This window comes from Cervus canadensis, chromosome 18, assembly GCF_019320065.1.
Source record: "Cervus canadensis isolate Bull #8, Minnesota chromosome 18, ASM1932006v1, whole genome shotgun sequence".
Taxonomy (NCBI): domain Eukaryota; kingdom Metazoa; phylum Chordata; class Mammalia; order Artiodactyla; family Cervidae; genus Cervus; species Cervus canadensis.
The window spans coordinates 59,382,812-59,399,598 of NC_057403.1; the positions used below are offsets into that span (position 1 = coordinate 59,382,812).

Sequence of the window (16,787 nt, forward strand, 5' to 3'; positions counted from 1 at the left end):
CTTCAAGACTGTGTGGCTGATGACACAGGCCTCATTCACCGGCCTTCAACTTAAAACCTCCCCCCGTCAGCTATACACACATCCCTGTCACCTGAGGGGACCGTCTGCTGCCCTCGCTGTGGAAATGTCACCCCCCTTCTGGGTGCTCATCTAACTGTGATGTGAAAGCGGCCAGCTGGGGACCTCCAGGGGAGAATGCCAAGCGTCAGAAGTCTAGAGAAGGACCGCCAAGTACACCCCAGAGCTCTGGCTCTGCGCACTTAGAGGGGCACCCCACCACGCATCAGACATTTCAGCTGCAGGGAGAAAGGCAGGGGAAGATGCAGATGAGCAAAGCCGTGAGCTCCAGAACCTTGATGCAGGAAATGGAGCGAGGAGGGAAACGGAGAGGAGGGGCGATGGAAGCAGGGGACACTCGGGCCCCAGAGGCATCTGCTGCCCGCCGCCCCCATCCCCAGATGACTGTTATTCAGAACAGCTTCCTAGGCTCAGATTCTCTAGGCGTGTCAAGACCAGCTCTCATCTTCCAGCTGGCAAATAAAGAAACTTCAGGGGTGAGTCAGCCATTTCCAGTGTAACTGGACTTTGTAATTGCTCCCACACATGTACAATGCACCCTCTTACACTTCACCCCAAAACAAAACACCAAAAACCATTACATCACAAGTAGAGGCCAGCAGGAAGGGAAGGAGGGAATTACATCCAACCACTGTTCACTGGGCACCTATTAGGTGCTCGGCCTGGGGTAGAAATGTAATAAAACACGGTCCTTTCCCCCGTGAACTATGCCATCTGATGGGAACGAAGGTGTAACTGAATGATCAGGATACAGAAACACCCACACCATGGAGGGAGGAGGTGATGCTGTCTGGGCGAGTAGAAGTCTGGGAAGACTTCATGGAAGAGGTGATAGCAAGAGCTGAGTTTTGAAGGATGAAGAGCAGTCTGATGACAGACGGATGAGCCCGGGAAGCCTGGGCAGGCAGCACGGATGGCACCAAGGTTCAGCTTGGTGAACTCAGTTCAGTTTGGCTGAAGCACAACGCTGCCCCCTGAGGGAAAGCGGCTGGAGCCATCAGCGGGCCAGGCCAGGGGCTTGCGAGCCCAGCCGGGCAGCTCAGCATGGCTCTCACAGGAGCTCACAGCCGGCTGCACTCGGAGCCACAGAAACGCCCTGCTCGTGAGTCCTGCCTTGCAGTAAGCAGACGGCCGTGGGGAAGGTCCCTGCAGCCCCTTCATGAAGTCAGTTTAGAGGAGAGAAGCGGTGGGCCACCGGGTGACAAGGCAACCCCACGCTGGAAGGGGCGCCCAGGGCAAGACAGGCGTGGACTGGCTCCCGCACGATAGGGCAACGGCGCACAGCAGCTGGGCGTTCAGGCGGGCACGCTCTGCAATTCTAAGGTGGGCATCTGAGCCATGATGGAGACCTTCGCTCCCTCTAGCCTCTGCACAACCTCAGAGGGCCCTGGCTTTCTCGTTCTCTGCCCACGACAAGCCAGAAGCCAGAAATCGGCCCAACGCTGGAAACAAGTGAGTGTGGCTGACCTCCGCGGGCAGACTGTGAGTCAGTCTACAGGGACCACGGCAGAGTGTGAGAGGATGCCGCCAACGATGGGTGCAGAAGGAGCCCGTGCGATGACCGGAGACATAGGGGACCTGTGCAAGGACGAGTCAGTAACACGTCAGCAACAGATCACATCACTGTAAAAGCCGCTCATTATACCCCAAAGTTAGAGCAGTAACAAAATCATTCCAGTGTCAAACAACTCTGAGCCCTTTCATGATGCTTCTATTGGTTCCTGATGGATGGTCATCATGACCCCTGTATTATCACCTCACCACTGACCTTGTATGTCCTTGATTAGGAAAAGTTGACCAGCCCTCAATAAAGGCAAACCCACTTCACCAAAAAAAAAAAAAAAATTTTCCCCCAATCTGAACAAATAGTTTAGTGTAAAAATAAACAGAACTAGAAATTGTCTCTAATAAACTAATATTAGTCTCCCCAGAGGGTTAATTATGTCGCTCCGTATTTTAAGAAGAATGTAAATTGCCAGTTTCAACAGATGTTCTTTTAAAAGAATTGGTTATCTGGGAAATGATGGGTCTTTGTTAGAGCTTACCCCAGTGGAATATAAACATTAAAATCGTCTGACTATCTGTCAGCCCCCCTCCACCAACAACTGTTACCCACACCAGTGATACACCCTGTGGTTATCGGCAGCTTTAGGGACAAGGCTTAGCAGCGAGAACCGAGGTCTCAGACACCAGACGACCAGCTTTGAGATCTAATTCCCCTTGAGCACTGCCAAGACCTCCATAGGGCCTCTGCCCATCATTACAGGCCCCTACTTGAGTGTCAAGCCAAGGGCATTTCCATCCTCACGTTTTATCCTAAAGAGTGAGACTAGGAGATCACAGAGAACCAGGTTAGAGTGCTCTGGAAATACAAGGCTTGTCCAAATTCAGTTTCGACACTGAAACATGCCTAACGTACACGACACACATGCATACATATGTGTTTGAAAACTCCCTCTAAGGGAGGAATGAGAACTTAAGTATCACTGTGAAAAAGTCGTTAGAAAAACAAAATAGAGATCACGAATGTTCCTAGCGTCTTCTCCCGAAGGGCACTGTGTAGACACTGAAAGGTATGTCATCAGGAACACAGAGGGGACACTTCAGCCAAGTAATGAGAGAGAAAGAGTCCTCTGTGAGTTAGTTATTCCAACTCACACAACCACCCCCGGCCTGGGGGTGTGCAGAGACCCTGGGCTCCTCGTGCCTGAGTGTCAACCTCACTTCATCTAAAGCTTCCTTGTCACCCTGCTCAGACCCACTTCACACACAGGGCGACTGAGCCTGGGGGAGATTAATGACGCCTCCGTAAAATTCCACAGAAAGTGCATGCGTTATTAACCTGTTGGCAACGAGCATGAAATCTCATCTCAGTTAGAAAAGTGAGCAGACAATGACGAGTCTTCTCAACAGTTTCTGCAAAGATCAGGCACCCTGCAGAGACTAGGCACGTCCCTGTCCCCCAGGCAGGACGGGACCTCACAGCCGAGGGCCACTGTCCGAGAGGATGACCTCGATGGCCTTAAGACAAAAGGACAGTAAGAGCAGGTGGGGCTTCCTGAAGGCCTGCTCTGCATCTGAGCTAAGAAGGACACCCACTGTTAAATGTTTAATTTGAACACTCAGCTACTCTGCCATGAGAGATCACTATGTCCATTGAGCAGGCAAGGAAAATAAGATTCGGAGAGGTGAATTCCACTGTCCTGGGGACACTCAGCTCCTAGGTGGCCCAGAAAGAACAGTCCAGGTCTGCCTGACGCACAGCCCACCCCCGTCCACCACACTCACTGTCTCAGCTGATGCCTGAAGACACAGAACACCGACATCACCCTCCGCAGCAGTTCCAAAGGCCCTGGGCCCAGGGGAAAGATCGGGCCAGTAGAGAATCCATCCAGTCATGCTCAGAGGACATAAGGGCATCCCCAGCAGAAAAGAAAAGTCGGAAAGTCCCCTGCCTACAGAGAGAAAGTCAAGAAAAGCCCTCTTGGGCCTAAAAGGGGGGCTTGGGTGTAGCGCTATGCAGGTGGAACATGATACAAATTCCAGGGGGTGCCCTTCACCTAGACCGGATATGAAGGGCCCCTAGAGGTGAGTTGTGCCGAACCTGCTTCTCTGCTGGGAAGGAGCGATCCTGAACTCCGTCCCATGCTGACTGCTCAGACTGTGCCACCTTAAAGGCTACTGGGTTAAAGCACTTCCTCCAAATAAAGAAGCGCTGCTCCCATCCCCTGAACGCCCAGCCAAGGGCAGCGGGAACCTTCCAAGGCTTCCACAAGCACGCTGGCCAGGCCCCAGTGAGACACCTAGCTATCGCGCAGCTCAGAAACGAGCCTGTGATCACAGCCAGCAACAGTCAGAGGAAGGAAAGACCCAGCCCCACGCACTCTGGAGACCCCCTTTCTTCCTCAGGAGCCCAGCACATATGCAAGGGCGCTTCTTGAGTAGAAATACTGCCTGGCTCCCTCCTGGCTAGGTCCCTGGGCAGAGACTGACTAGGTTGACATAAGGTCGCCTTATTTCCAAGTCTAGTGTTCCGGGAGGGCTGGCTGTCTCTGGAAGCCAGAGAAAGTGAGGGCTAAATACAATGGGAACATCTCTATTCTTCCTTTCCCATCCTTGTAAGTGGTTAAGAGCTGTGGCTCTGGAATAGTGGTTGTCAACCCCGGGGCAAGTGTATCTGTCAATATTTGGATACAGTTTTTATCATCCCTTCTCAGGTATAAAGGTTGCTGCAGCCTTCAGTGGGCCTAAGGCAGCGATGCTGCTAAATATCCAACAGTGCACAGGACAGAGTCCGGCAGAAAGAAGGACCCGGTGCCCAATGTCAACGGCTCCTAGGTTAAGAAACCCTGGGTTAGGAAAAACAACTACAAGAAGTCCCCAACAGACAACTGGAGGGCCCGTGAATTTTTGATTGTTCAGAAACCTCAGCGTAGGCGGCCCTGATGTTATAATGACAGACAAGCATGTCACTTCAGTGAGTGACTCCCTTCAAACGTGGGGGCCGATCCTAATATGTCTCATTAGTCCGAATCAGTCGATGGGATGTGGAAATGTGGAAACAATTCCCAGAAGCTCAATTCTGCTGATGCATCTGTTTCCTCACCCCGCCCCCCGGGGGGAGAAAATAACCAAATCCTTACTTTAGTCATTCAGGGAAACCTAGCACCTGTCTATATCAACATGCTGGAGATGAAAAAAAAAAAAAAAACTGAAAAAAAAAGAGATAAATTATTTATCCAGCATAAATATTAAAGAAAATTGCAAAACAGAGTCTGGTGTCACCATGCTGCTGTTACAAAATCATCTCGTTATAGCTTCTGGCAAAATGCTGTTGTCCTTAATATCAGTACAACAGAATTGTCTAGGATGTACCAGGCGGGATGCGTGCGTCTGCTTGCTGTCGAGGACACTTAGCAGCCTGCCAACCGGCTCATCACACCCCAGCAGAAAACTGCATAAGGATTACCTGTTAGAAGGGAGCCTGAGTTAGGAATAGACCGTGAGCTTCATCTGAACACAGGCTGCAACTGGAGACTGGCGGTCCACCAGACACACACAGGGGTACGGCTGCAGCCTGCTCTGACTCACTCGAGGCAGCCAAGACTTTTACCAGCTGTTTGTCGGATATACCCATTGTTAAGCTTTAAATGAGGTCAACTGTCAATTAAACAAGCTATACAATAAAAAAGTAAGAGAGACTCAAAATCCAATACATCTGAATAATCTGAGTACGTTTATACTGAAAATTTACTGTAATTTTTAGTATGCTAATACTTTCAGCATATTGTCTGTACTCAAGGTTATTAGCCTATCTGTATAATGTGTCTATACAGTGGAATTATACATACACGTATTTATATGTATATAAGTATAATATGTATGTTGGATGCTCAGCCTTGTCCAACTCTTTGTGACCCCATGGACTTAGCCCCCCAGGCTCCTCTGTCCATGGGATTCTCCAGGCAAGAACACTGGAGTGGGTAGCCATTCCCTTCTCCAGGGGATCTTCCTGACCCAGGGATCGAACCCAGGCCTCCTGCATTGCAGGCAGATTCTTTACCACTGAGCCACCAGTTTTAACATATATGAAATGATATGGGACTGCACATCCCAGTTTTTGCTAAAAAACTTAAATTTCTTTTTACTAAATTTACTAAAACTTTTACATAATTTTTAGTGTGCTAATAATTTTAACATATTATCTATGCTCTTGAGGTCATTTATGTGTATTTACACTGTGTACAGTGAACATTTTACATAAATATATATATGTATGTGATATAAATACACAATAATCTATTTTTAATATATATAGAATGGTATGGGACCACACACTCCATCTCAGCTCCGTTTCCTAACTTCCTGCTGGCCACAGTGTGAGTATTTATCCTGCAATAATCAGCAAATACTAAAAATCAGGGCTGGCTGCCCTCCCCAAAAGCTGGATGTTAAACATTCACCAGCACACCACCCTCCCCAACACACACACACACACACACACACACACACACACACACACACACACACACCCACGGGGATGGTAGCAGCAGGCACCAAGGGATTTTGTTTCTGAATAAAACATCCACTATTCCAGGTTTAGCAAACTCTTTATGGTAGCTACATGAGCTCCCAGGTCACCAAGAAGTTTAATACATCTGTAGGACCCAAATTAAACACTGTAAATAACACATCTGCTGAGGCTCCCTGGCCAGCCCGTGGGGGCTTGATGGAGATGAGATCCATGCTGACGCTCTGAACACGGTTGGTGAGATAAGCTCGGGCACGAGCGATGGAGGAAAGCAGGTTTGCTCTCAGCAGCGGATGGAGGGAGCCCCGCGCTGGGGAGAGGGCGCCTCAGAGAAGCCACCCCAGCAACCTGTGCTTTATCTGGAGCCAGCATCCTGGGCAGGGGGGGGCCCACGTCAGGAGCACAATTGCTCACTTGTGAGCAGACGTCTTCCCGTGATGGGCAACGGGCATTTAGGCAGCTGAATAAATGCATGCTCCCCGCACCATCACCCCAGAACACAGGGTGGATGAATTTGGCAGGCTGTTGACTAGTTTGGGGCAGGTGGTGAAGTATAAAAGACATGCAGTGAGGCGGTGAGCTTCCCGGCAAACACAGTGGTGGGGAGGAAGAAGCCTGGGGTCCCAGGGAGGATGAAGTAGAAAGACTGAGGGATCCTGACTCCAAGAAGAACCTCGAAAAGGACCTTCCCGAGGAGTCTGAAATCGTCGTGCTGGGCAGGCCGGATGCAAAACCATCATCTGACATCCCATTCGACTGTTTTAGTTTTTCCCTGGTGGCTCCGATGGTAAAGGATCTGCCTACAGTGCGGGAGACTCAGGTTCAACCTCTGAGTGAATAAGGTCCCCTGGAGGAGGGAATGGCAACCCACTCCAGTATTCTTGCCTGCAGAATCCCATAGACAGAAGAGCCTCGTCCACGGGGTTGCAAAGAGTCGGACACGACCTGAGCGACTAACATTTTCACTTTCAACTGTTTTAACTGAAACGTATTTTGACTGCAGGTGCGAACCCCGGCGAGGCTGTGCGTGAGGTGGGTGGGGACCAGGAGACGAGGGAACTCTGTACTTGCCGCTCAGTTTTCCTGTGAGCCTAAACCTACACTTAAAAGTTGTTCATTAACAAAAATAAAGGTGCATGTAGCCGTCTGCCCCGTGTGCGGCTGAGCTGTTTCTTGTTCGCCTAGGGAAGGTCTTTCCAGGCTGGCCCCAGGGTGTTCCGTGCGGCAGGCTGGGCTCCCAGGCAGACTCACCCAGCGGGCTGCACTGCACGTCTCTACTGGTCTGTCGGCCTCACTGGAGGTCAGAGCAGGCGTGTCTGCCCCCGGTGTGTGAACTTCGTGGTGTGTGGCCACCACTGAAAACCCAGTGGAAAGGCCCCCAGGCCCCACCCTGAGGCAGCTTTCAGAGGAATAGAGGCAAAGGAAACATTCTTCTCACTTCTCCTCCCTCTGGTCCCAACCACCATCCTCCAGGACCATGACGCTGGGACAGCTTTGGAAAACTCCATCCCTTCTTCGACGCTGACAGAATTAGCCCCACTTTCTGTATTTCATTCTGGAGGTAGGGGGGAAAGAGTTGTCTATGTTACCTGGGAAACAGGTAGCAATCTGCCCAGTAAGTCCAACCTTTAAAACACTGCGTCTGCTCAACTGCTACACACAAACGCTCTTGCTTTCCACCTCGATAATTATTAAATTCTAATGTAAAGCCCAACTTCTGCTTAAGTATGCGTGATTATTAGACTACAAGTCAATTGTGGATAACACGCAGATATAAATGCAGCTAATAAGTCTTACTGTAATGATTAATCAATTTATGAATACATTATTTAAACTAATAGCTCAGGTAGGTATCTTAAACAAGTTACAGAGTACATCGACCAATTCAAATACCAGCTGCCGGATCAATAGGAAACTGTAAGTAAACTCTGGGGAATAGGTATACTTGCAAAAAAAAAAAAAAAGTCCACAAACAAAAGGGATTTGGATGAAGGAGATCTACAACAATTTCCATTCTGAAGACAAATGTAGAGCGCTGTAATATATGCCAAAGCTTAAAGGGAAAGGGGGGGAGAAGTGCATTGCTGCAAACTGGGCTCTTTTCGCATCCTGTACAGTAATAATAATTAAGAGCAGGTCAATCAAACATCCCATTTACACGAACTCTTGCATACTTTTGCAAATGGGTTGCATATGAAAGTTAATTTTGAGTCTTTAAAAAACGATGCATTGGGTCCATTTTGTGGCAAGTTACCACATTACCAATGTATCCATAAAATGTCCCCTTAAGAGAAAAGAAAAAGTGCATCTAAAAGGTGAGATTTGCAATTTTCCTGAAAAGGGGCCCATGTTCCAGCTGAGGCACCAGGGGACACTCGCCCTGTTAGAGGCACAGAGGACCCCCCCGGTTAACTGCAAGGTGGGTGGAGTTGTGAGCCAAGCAAACTCCCGAGTTTTAGCTTTCTCCTTTCCCAGAGTTGCTGTTGTTGTTGTTTTAATTAAGGCTAATTATCTGATTTAATAAATAAACCAAAAGGGCCTTGATTTCCAAAGGTGTGATATTCTATCACAGCTTCAAGTGATGCTGCATTTTAAAAAATTAATTAGTATCTTGTGAGATTGGCCACACATTATTGAGTAAGTAACAGCAGCTAAGTGAAGCAGATGAAATATTGGTAAGCGATGCAGCCCACAGTATAAGTATGTGAAGGAGGTCAGAGGTTAATCCCTATTGATTTTCCAAGTCTGCGTACAGCACCGCTGGGAGAGGCCGGTTCTGTTGGCAATCAGCTAGCACAAATACATTATAAATCTTACTGTCCACCTTCACTGATCAGTGTCACTTACTTCCTTCACTAAAGACCATTAAGAAACTACTGGAAAAAAAAAAAAAAAAAACTACCCAGATGCGGGCAGAAAGGAAAGCATTTTCAAAGTCTCCCATGTCAAAGAGTGCTTTTGGAGATGGAGGACTTGCCCAAAAACAGAGGTACGCTTCCCGGGGTCCGGTCTCACTCACTGAAGGTGATATGCATGAACACAGACTATTTTTCAAGTGCCTTCAAAGCCAAATCAAAAATGGGAGGAGCTTTCATATCAGAGTGCATGACAAAAAACAAAATAAAATGGAGTCAAACACAGTCACTGACATGGATGAGCAGCATCTCCAACTTGGCTCTGAGAAAACTTGGCCTCGGCAAAACCTTGAAGCTAGTGAAGAGTAAGCTTCAGGGCCCCTCACAATCGGGGGCCCCTCCCAAGATTCTGTACCAAATGTTTTCAGTTCAGTTCGGTTGCTCAGTCGTGTCAGACTCTTTGAGACCCCATGGATTGCAGCACGCCAGGCCTCCCTGTCCATCACCAACTCCCAGAGTTTATTGAAACCTATGTCTATTGAGTCAGTGATGCCATCCATTCACCTCATCCTCTGTCAACCCTTCTCCTCCCACCTTCAATCTTCCTCAGCCTCAGGGTCTTTTCCAGTGAGTCAGTTCCTCACATCAGGTGGCCAAAATATTAGAGTTTCAGCTTCAACATCAGTCCTTCCAATGAATATTCAGGACTGATTTCCTTTAGGATGGACTGGTTGGATCTCCTTGCAGTCCAAGGGACTCTCAAGAGTCTTCTACAACATCACAGTTTAAAAGCATCAACTCTTCAGTGCTCAGCTTTCTCTATGATCCAACTCTCACACCCAAACATGACCACTGGAAAAACCATAGCCTTGACTAGATGGACCTTTGTTGGCAAAGTAACGTCTCTGCTTTTTAATATGCTGTCTAGGTTGCTCAGGACTTTCCTGGTGGCTCAGACGGTAGAGCGTCTGCCTACAATGTGGGAGACCTGGGTTCAATCCCTGGGTTGGGAAGATCTCCTGGAGAAGGAAATGGCAACCCACTCCAGTATCCTTGCCTGGAAAATCCCAGGGACAGAGGAGCCTGGTAGGCTATAGTCCTTGGGGTTGCAAAGAGTCGGACACAGCTGAGCAACTTCACTTTTCACTAGGTTGCTCATATCTTTTCTTCCAAGGAGTAAGCATCTTTTAAATGTTTTACTCTCTTCTAAACATTTTACTCTCAGGCCCTCAGTGGCTACCATTCTGGACAAGATGTTCCAGAAAGTAAACTGGTTCTCTGCAAATCAGCTGTCCTCTACAAGATGGAGCTCGATTCTATAATCCTCACTTTGCCTCAAAGAAGGTAACACTGCTTCTATGAGCTCGGGCAAGCATGCCTCTGGGCTCTGAGGCCAAGAGACCCATGCCCCTTAGCCCGGGGTTCTCTCGTCTCTCAGATGCTCAGCTTTCTTTGCTGTTGGCTCTACTGTCTGCAGGAAGGGGCCGTGATCGGGGTGCCACTGCGCCAGCGTTACTGAAGGCCTCTGTATCAGTGCAGGGTGGTCTGCTCCTGGTTGGCCTGGCTTTTATCCCTGCTGGGGGGTCTTGAGTCTTGGCTCTGGGAACTCTAAATCCTGCCTCTGACCACTACCCAAGCTCCCAGGCAAGATACTTATGTTACTTTACTTGCTGCCCTGGCCCCCGCCCTCACCTTGCGAAGGATTGCCCACACTCTACAAATGGACTTCTGTGTCAGCTCTCCCAATGGCCACACAATTCTTTGGGGCCACCAGACCATTTCCAATCTATTCTGGAGGCTGGGATGTATCTTATCTCTGTTCTTACTATATAAAGTGTCTTCTTTTACATGATGATGCCACAAAGAGACTTCATTCTAAAAAACCATACTCTTCACAGTATTCAGTAACATGGCACTTACCACCAATAGTTCTAGTTTTATAAAAATTCCAAATAAACTAGTCATAAGTAAAAAAAAAAAAAAGGAAAAAACAAATTCAGTGTCATGATGAATTTTATAACCCATAGTTAAATGAACCCAAGACTGAGTTAGGTCTCTATAACTCAAGGCTGAGTTAGGTTAAAGTCATTGGAAAATGTCTTTTACTTCCCCACTAAGTAGTGAGATTCTTGCGGGCAATGGTTGATCCAAATTCAAATTCATATCCATAGTGCCTGAAGCAATGCCTAACCCATAGGAGATACTCAGTACGTCCTGGGTGGGTGGGTGGGTGGACAGACAGATGGAGTTCTACAGTGTTGGACTGTGTGTTAATCCAGAAAGAATGGAAACAATTCCAAAGCTCTGCCTTTCTTACTGAGACACTTTCTCCTTTCTTTTCCAAACACTCTTACCACATGGAAAATAAACAGAGCATTGCTAAACCCTACTCATGCTGTAAGGAGGCTGGATATCCAAGCTTGTGACTCCTACAGCCATGAAACGATGCTCCACTGATCCTAACAGACCAGTGACTTCTACAAAATGACAAAAATGGGAGGAAAAAAAGAGGCCAGGATGAAAACATCAAAACCAAATGAAATACTGGAAATAAGTTAATGAAGTTACATTACAGATTCAGCTTACCCAGTAAGCGCTTGGCTTACTGGGAAGGAGAGAGGGGGAGGAGAGAAAAAAAAAAACAGCCCACCAGCACAACCAGCTGTCTAGTTTGAACTGCTAGATTGCTGAGTACGCAGTCCATGCATATTCATAAGTGCCACAGGAAGTCCAGCACCTCTGGAACCAGCCTTAAAACTCTCCCCCGCCAGCGAGTGCCGTGGACCAGTAACTCAACAGCCCCCTTGTGGCCCAAAGAATGAAGGCAGCATCCCAGGATGTGAAGGTTCTTCCTGGGGAGGGGGAGGGTACGGGTGTGGGGAGGCAGGGACACAGCCCTGTGAGGGGACGGGACGCTGCTCAACCACCTGTAACAGCCATAGATGTGGCCCCGTTTCGTGGACGGCGGGTGCCGCAACATCATCAACATCTTTTCTATTCAGAGTCCCAAAAAGGATCCCGGGTACACCAGGCTGTTCAAACTGACACGGCCTTATAGAAGAAACAGATCAAATGAGCTCAGTATTTCCATTTAAAAATATCATTTAAGGGAATTTTAAGCCGTCTGAGAAGATGGATACACTGTGTTTGTTTTCTACATTAATGAGCTATAAAAAGAATGGAATAGACCATAAATACAGTATTTTGTAACAGCCTTTACTAAAAATGCTACTACTTGTGTTTATCATTTATATCCTTGTATACAACCTCAAAATTGATTACATTTTAAACCGTACATAACTTGCTGTGTTTTTCATTTTGTGCTGTACTATGAACATTTTTATAACTCAGTTAATATATTCCATATTTTGTGTTCTTATTGATTATGAATATTTCTTTAGGGGATTTTATTGCTTTTAAAATAACAAATGTTGGGCATTAAAAAAAATAGAAAAACCTATTGCAGCTTTTATATTTTTCTTTCCCCTGGTAATTCTGATACATACATTTAGGCATGAACATAACCAGAATATCTTTCTCTGTATCTTTTATACTTGCTCACATTAAAATTAAAAACCTACTAATATAGTGCATAGTAAAAGAATCAGATTTTTCAAAGGAAACCCACCATTTTAATGTGTTTGACTTGAATTCATAATCCATTCCTTCTACAATTAAAAAATTAAAGTACCAAGAGATTATCCTCACGTAACATGATGGTTTTACATCAAGTATATATTATCTTTCCTAATTGCCATTTCAGTTTATAGGCTACAATATGATTTATATATATGATATGATTTCACTATTAATTATCAAATTGAAAAAAATAAAATCTCACATTATAAATTCTCTCCTGGAAATTAGTTTTATTATTTTTTCCATAATCCTATCACACAAGCTGTAAGTGTATTGCGGCATGAACACTTTAATTTTTCCAGTTAGTTTTAAGCAAGCCCAGAGGTGAGGTTTAATAAGGATCAATGGCACTTTATCTGGGACAGGGCCTCTTCACAGCATGCAAATTACACAGTAACACTTAAAAAAAGAAATAGATTTAATTAAAAAAAAAAGTAGAACCACAGGCTCTGGAAATTCAATTAAAGGATTTATGCAAAGGTTTGCTAGGTTTTTATATGCAGTTACTGCTTACATAATGAGCTTTTCATATTAAAAATCAATAGGTAATCTAGACTAGAAGATCATCCCCTTAAATACATTTTTGAAATCAATTTGAAAAATAGTCCATCAACTGCTGTGACTACTCTTGCTGCTTCGATTACACTAAAAGCAATATTTAGATTGTAAGACGTGCTATGGAATATCTATGCTTGGATATTGCTTTCAAGGGCTTTCATCCTTCTGAGTGCCTGAGATGATCACCTAGTAATTCAAGATTGTGTTAAATGTATAAATAATTTATTTAATTATGAGCAAAAAGCCCATGGGCACAACCCCACTGTATCTGTAAGGGTTAAATGAAAGCAGGGGAAAGACAAAAGGCAGAGCTGAAGGAGGAAGGGAGGAAAGGAGAAAAGAGAAGAGAAGGAAGGGAAGAAGGGAGGGGAAAGAGCAAGGGAAAAACAGAAAGAAAAGAACAGAATAACCTTTTCTAAATTAGTCTTTGCTATCTCAATTGACTATTGTGTGTTGGCTCCTCAGCATGGGGGAGATATGCGTTTCACTTTAAAACTCATTTAGAACTTCAAAGAAGGGAGCAATTAGCTAGCTCTAACTTAAGCAGACCTTCCATCCTCCGTGATAATGGGGGACAGGTCTTGAAATGAAAACCAAAGCTGAAGCTCCAATTCTATCCAATGAGTGCCAGCCAAGATCTATCTGGCATTGGCAACGCTGGACAGGTTTCCATGGACCATTCTTGGCAAATTGGAAAATGATTCTCATGAGGGTGTGGAGTGGTGGGAAGGGAGAAGGAAGGAAAGAATCCAGGGAGGTCCAACTCTGAACTCCTCCACTTGTAAAACAAGGAACCATTCTTTATTTTGTTTTAAAAGTTCCCATTTCTAAAAAGGTATGGTCAGTACTTGGAGTTCATCAGAATGGAAATTGGGCCTCAGGTTTCCTTTGACCCAAGTCAGCCTTGTAAAAGCGAGCCTAAGCATTACATAGGACTCATTAATAACAAAGCTGCACCTTTCTCTGCTTCTGCAAAACTCTGGGAAGATATAAGCAAAATTACTGACGAGCCCACATTTACCCATCTACCCAAAGGTCCTATTCCCTGCAAAGGTAGCACTTCCAGAAGATGCTGAGACAGCCAGGCCGGTAACGAAGGACAGCCCTGCTCTCACTGCACAGTGCAGAGAGGATAGGACAGGGGGAAGAACAAGAGGAAGAGGCACCTTCGATCAGCTAAGACACTGGGGACATTTACACCGCACGTTCTAATGCAGGATCCTGGATGTAAGCCTATCACAGGCTGGCCTTTCTTTCAGACATGTCTACAGATGAGCTGAAGGTGTTACGGTCAGAGGAATCAGCATTCTTTATGTGTATGAGTATGGGGGTGTGTGTGTGTGTGTCCCCCAGGACACAGCATTGCCATTCACGACAGTGACCACAAAGACGAATCCAGGAGAGCCAACCATGTTCAAATATACGTCTGTACACACAAGTATCCTGCCTTTGATATCTTTTAAGGAAGATACAACGAGCAGGACGCTGAACAAGGAGGGGTGGTACCATGAAACTGTGGCGCTCCTTGAAAGAAGCCAGTCACAAAGGACCACGTGTTGTTGGATCCCATTTATAAGAAATGTCCAAGAGAGGCCAACGGGTGGAAACAGAAAGCAGATTCATGGTTGCTTGAGGCTAGTGGTACCCGAGGTTGGGAGGCAATGGCTGGAAAGGTGTAGGCTTTCTTTTTGGTGTAACAGTATGTCCTAAAATTTATTGTGATGATAGGTGTACAATCCTGTGAATGGTCATTAGGTTGTATGCTTTAAGTGAGTGGACTGCAAGGTCTGTGAATTTTATCTCAATTAAGCTATTATAAAAAAAAAATAAGGTGTGGCTATGGACTGTAGTCTGAATAGTAGTAGCTTCAAGAAAAAGAAAACAAGAAAATCTGCAAAGGAAGCAATGAGATTGAAAAAAAAAAAAAAGACTTCATTTTCCACCTGCACCAATCGGGCAAATAAAATACTTCAGAGTTAGGAGGAGCCAAGATGGCGGAGGAGTAGGACGGGGAGACCACTTTCTCTCCTACAAATTCATCAAAAGAATAACTGAACGCAGAGCAAACTTCGCAAAACAACTTCTGATCGCTAGCTGAGGTCATCAGGCGCCCAGAAAAGCAGCCCATTGTCTTCGAAAGGAGGTAGGACAAAATATAAAAGATAACAAGTGAGACAAAAGAGCTAAGGACGGAGATCCGTCCCGGGAAGGGAGTCTTAGGCGGCATTGCTTGGGGTAGGGTCCGGGCCCGAGTGCCCTGAGGACAATCGGAGGGAGCTTCTGTGAGTTGCCAACTTGAACTGTGGGAGACCAAAAGAGAGAGAGTAAATTAACCGGCCCGAACACACTGCCGGCCGTTCGCAGAACAAAGAGACCGAGAGGGTCCAGAGAGGAGCTCGCAGGCTGCGGACCGGCCCAGCCCCGCCGGAGGCAGGAGGCAGGGGGGAGGGGAAGGTCGCGGCGAGACACAGGGCGCAGGCACCCGACCGGCGCGGGCGGGGACTGCGGCTGGGGACGCGGAGGGCGGAAGGCGCGCGCACCCGACTGGCGCCAGCGGAAACTGAAACTGGGTCCGCGGAAGGGAGTGGGCGCGCCACACCTGGGGAGAGTGCGCCCACCAAGCCCCCGGCTGCCTGGACCGCTCTGACGGGGAAGGCACAGAGAGCAGGCGCAGCTTTTTGCTCCGCGCTTTTGTGGAACACCCGAGGGCTGGAGCCTCGCGCAGCGCGGGCGGGCTCCTTATAGAACAGCCGGGAGCCTGAGCAGCGCAGACGGAGAAAGCGGCGTCAGCCAGTCCCTGCAGCGCCAGCCCCTCCCCGCAGCGCCAGCCCGTCCCGGCGGTGCAAGCCCCTCCCCGCAGCGCCAGCCCCTCCCCTCAGAGCGCCGGAACTAGCTACCTGAATAAGAGTCCACCTCCGCCCGCCTATGTCAGGGCGGAAATGAGGCTCTGAAGAGACCGGCAAACAGAAGCCAAATAAACAAAGGGAACCGCCTCAGAAGGGACTGGTGCAACAGATTAAAATCCCTCTAGAAAACACCGACTACACCGACTACACCGGAAGGGGCCTGTAGATATCGAGAAGTGTAAGCTGGAACGAGGAGCTATCTGAAACTGAGCCGAACCCACACTGACCACAACAGCTCCAGAGAAACTCCTAGATATATTTTTCCTTTTTTTTTTTCTTTTTTATTTTTTCTCTTTTATTTTCCTTTAAAATTCCGTATTACTCCCCCATTACTCCTTAACTTTCATTTTCATAGATTTTTAGGATTTTTTTAATTAGAGAAAAAAATTTTTTTTTCCCTTTTTTCTTTTTTTTTCTTTCCTTTTTCTCTTCTATTTTCTATTTTTCTTTTTCTCTTGTTTCTTTTAAAGTCCTCTAGTACTCCTCTACTACTCCTTAATTTTCATTTTCAATACACTATAACCTTACAAAAAAAAAAGAAGAGAAGCCCTATTTTTAAACCGAAGATTATCCTCTCCCAATCTTGACTCTCTGTTTTCTACCTCAGAACGCCTCTATTTCCTCCTTTCCCCCTCTCTTCCCAATCCAATTCTGTGAATCTTTTTAGGTGACTGGCCTACGGAGAACACTCTGGGAACAGACAGCTGCGTAGATCTGTCT

At 46.7% G+C, this 16,787-nt stretch overlaps 1 protein-coding gene across 10 annotated transcripts in view; it reads right to left on the minus strand.

The window, feature by feature from the left end:
- Positions 1-16,787, minus strand: part of WWOX (WW domain containing oxidoreductase) — an 886,111-nt gene that overhangs the window by 579,937 nt on the left and 289,387 nt on the right. The gene's annotated exons all lie outside the window — the stretch shown is intronic.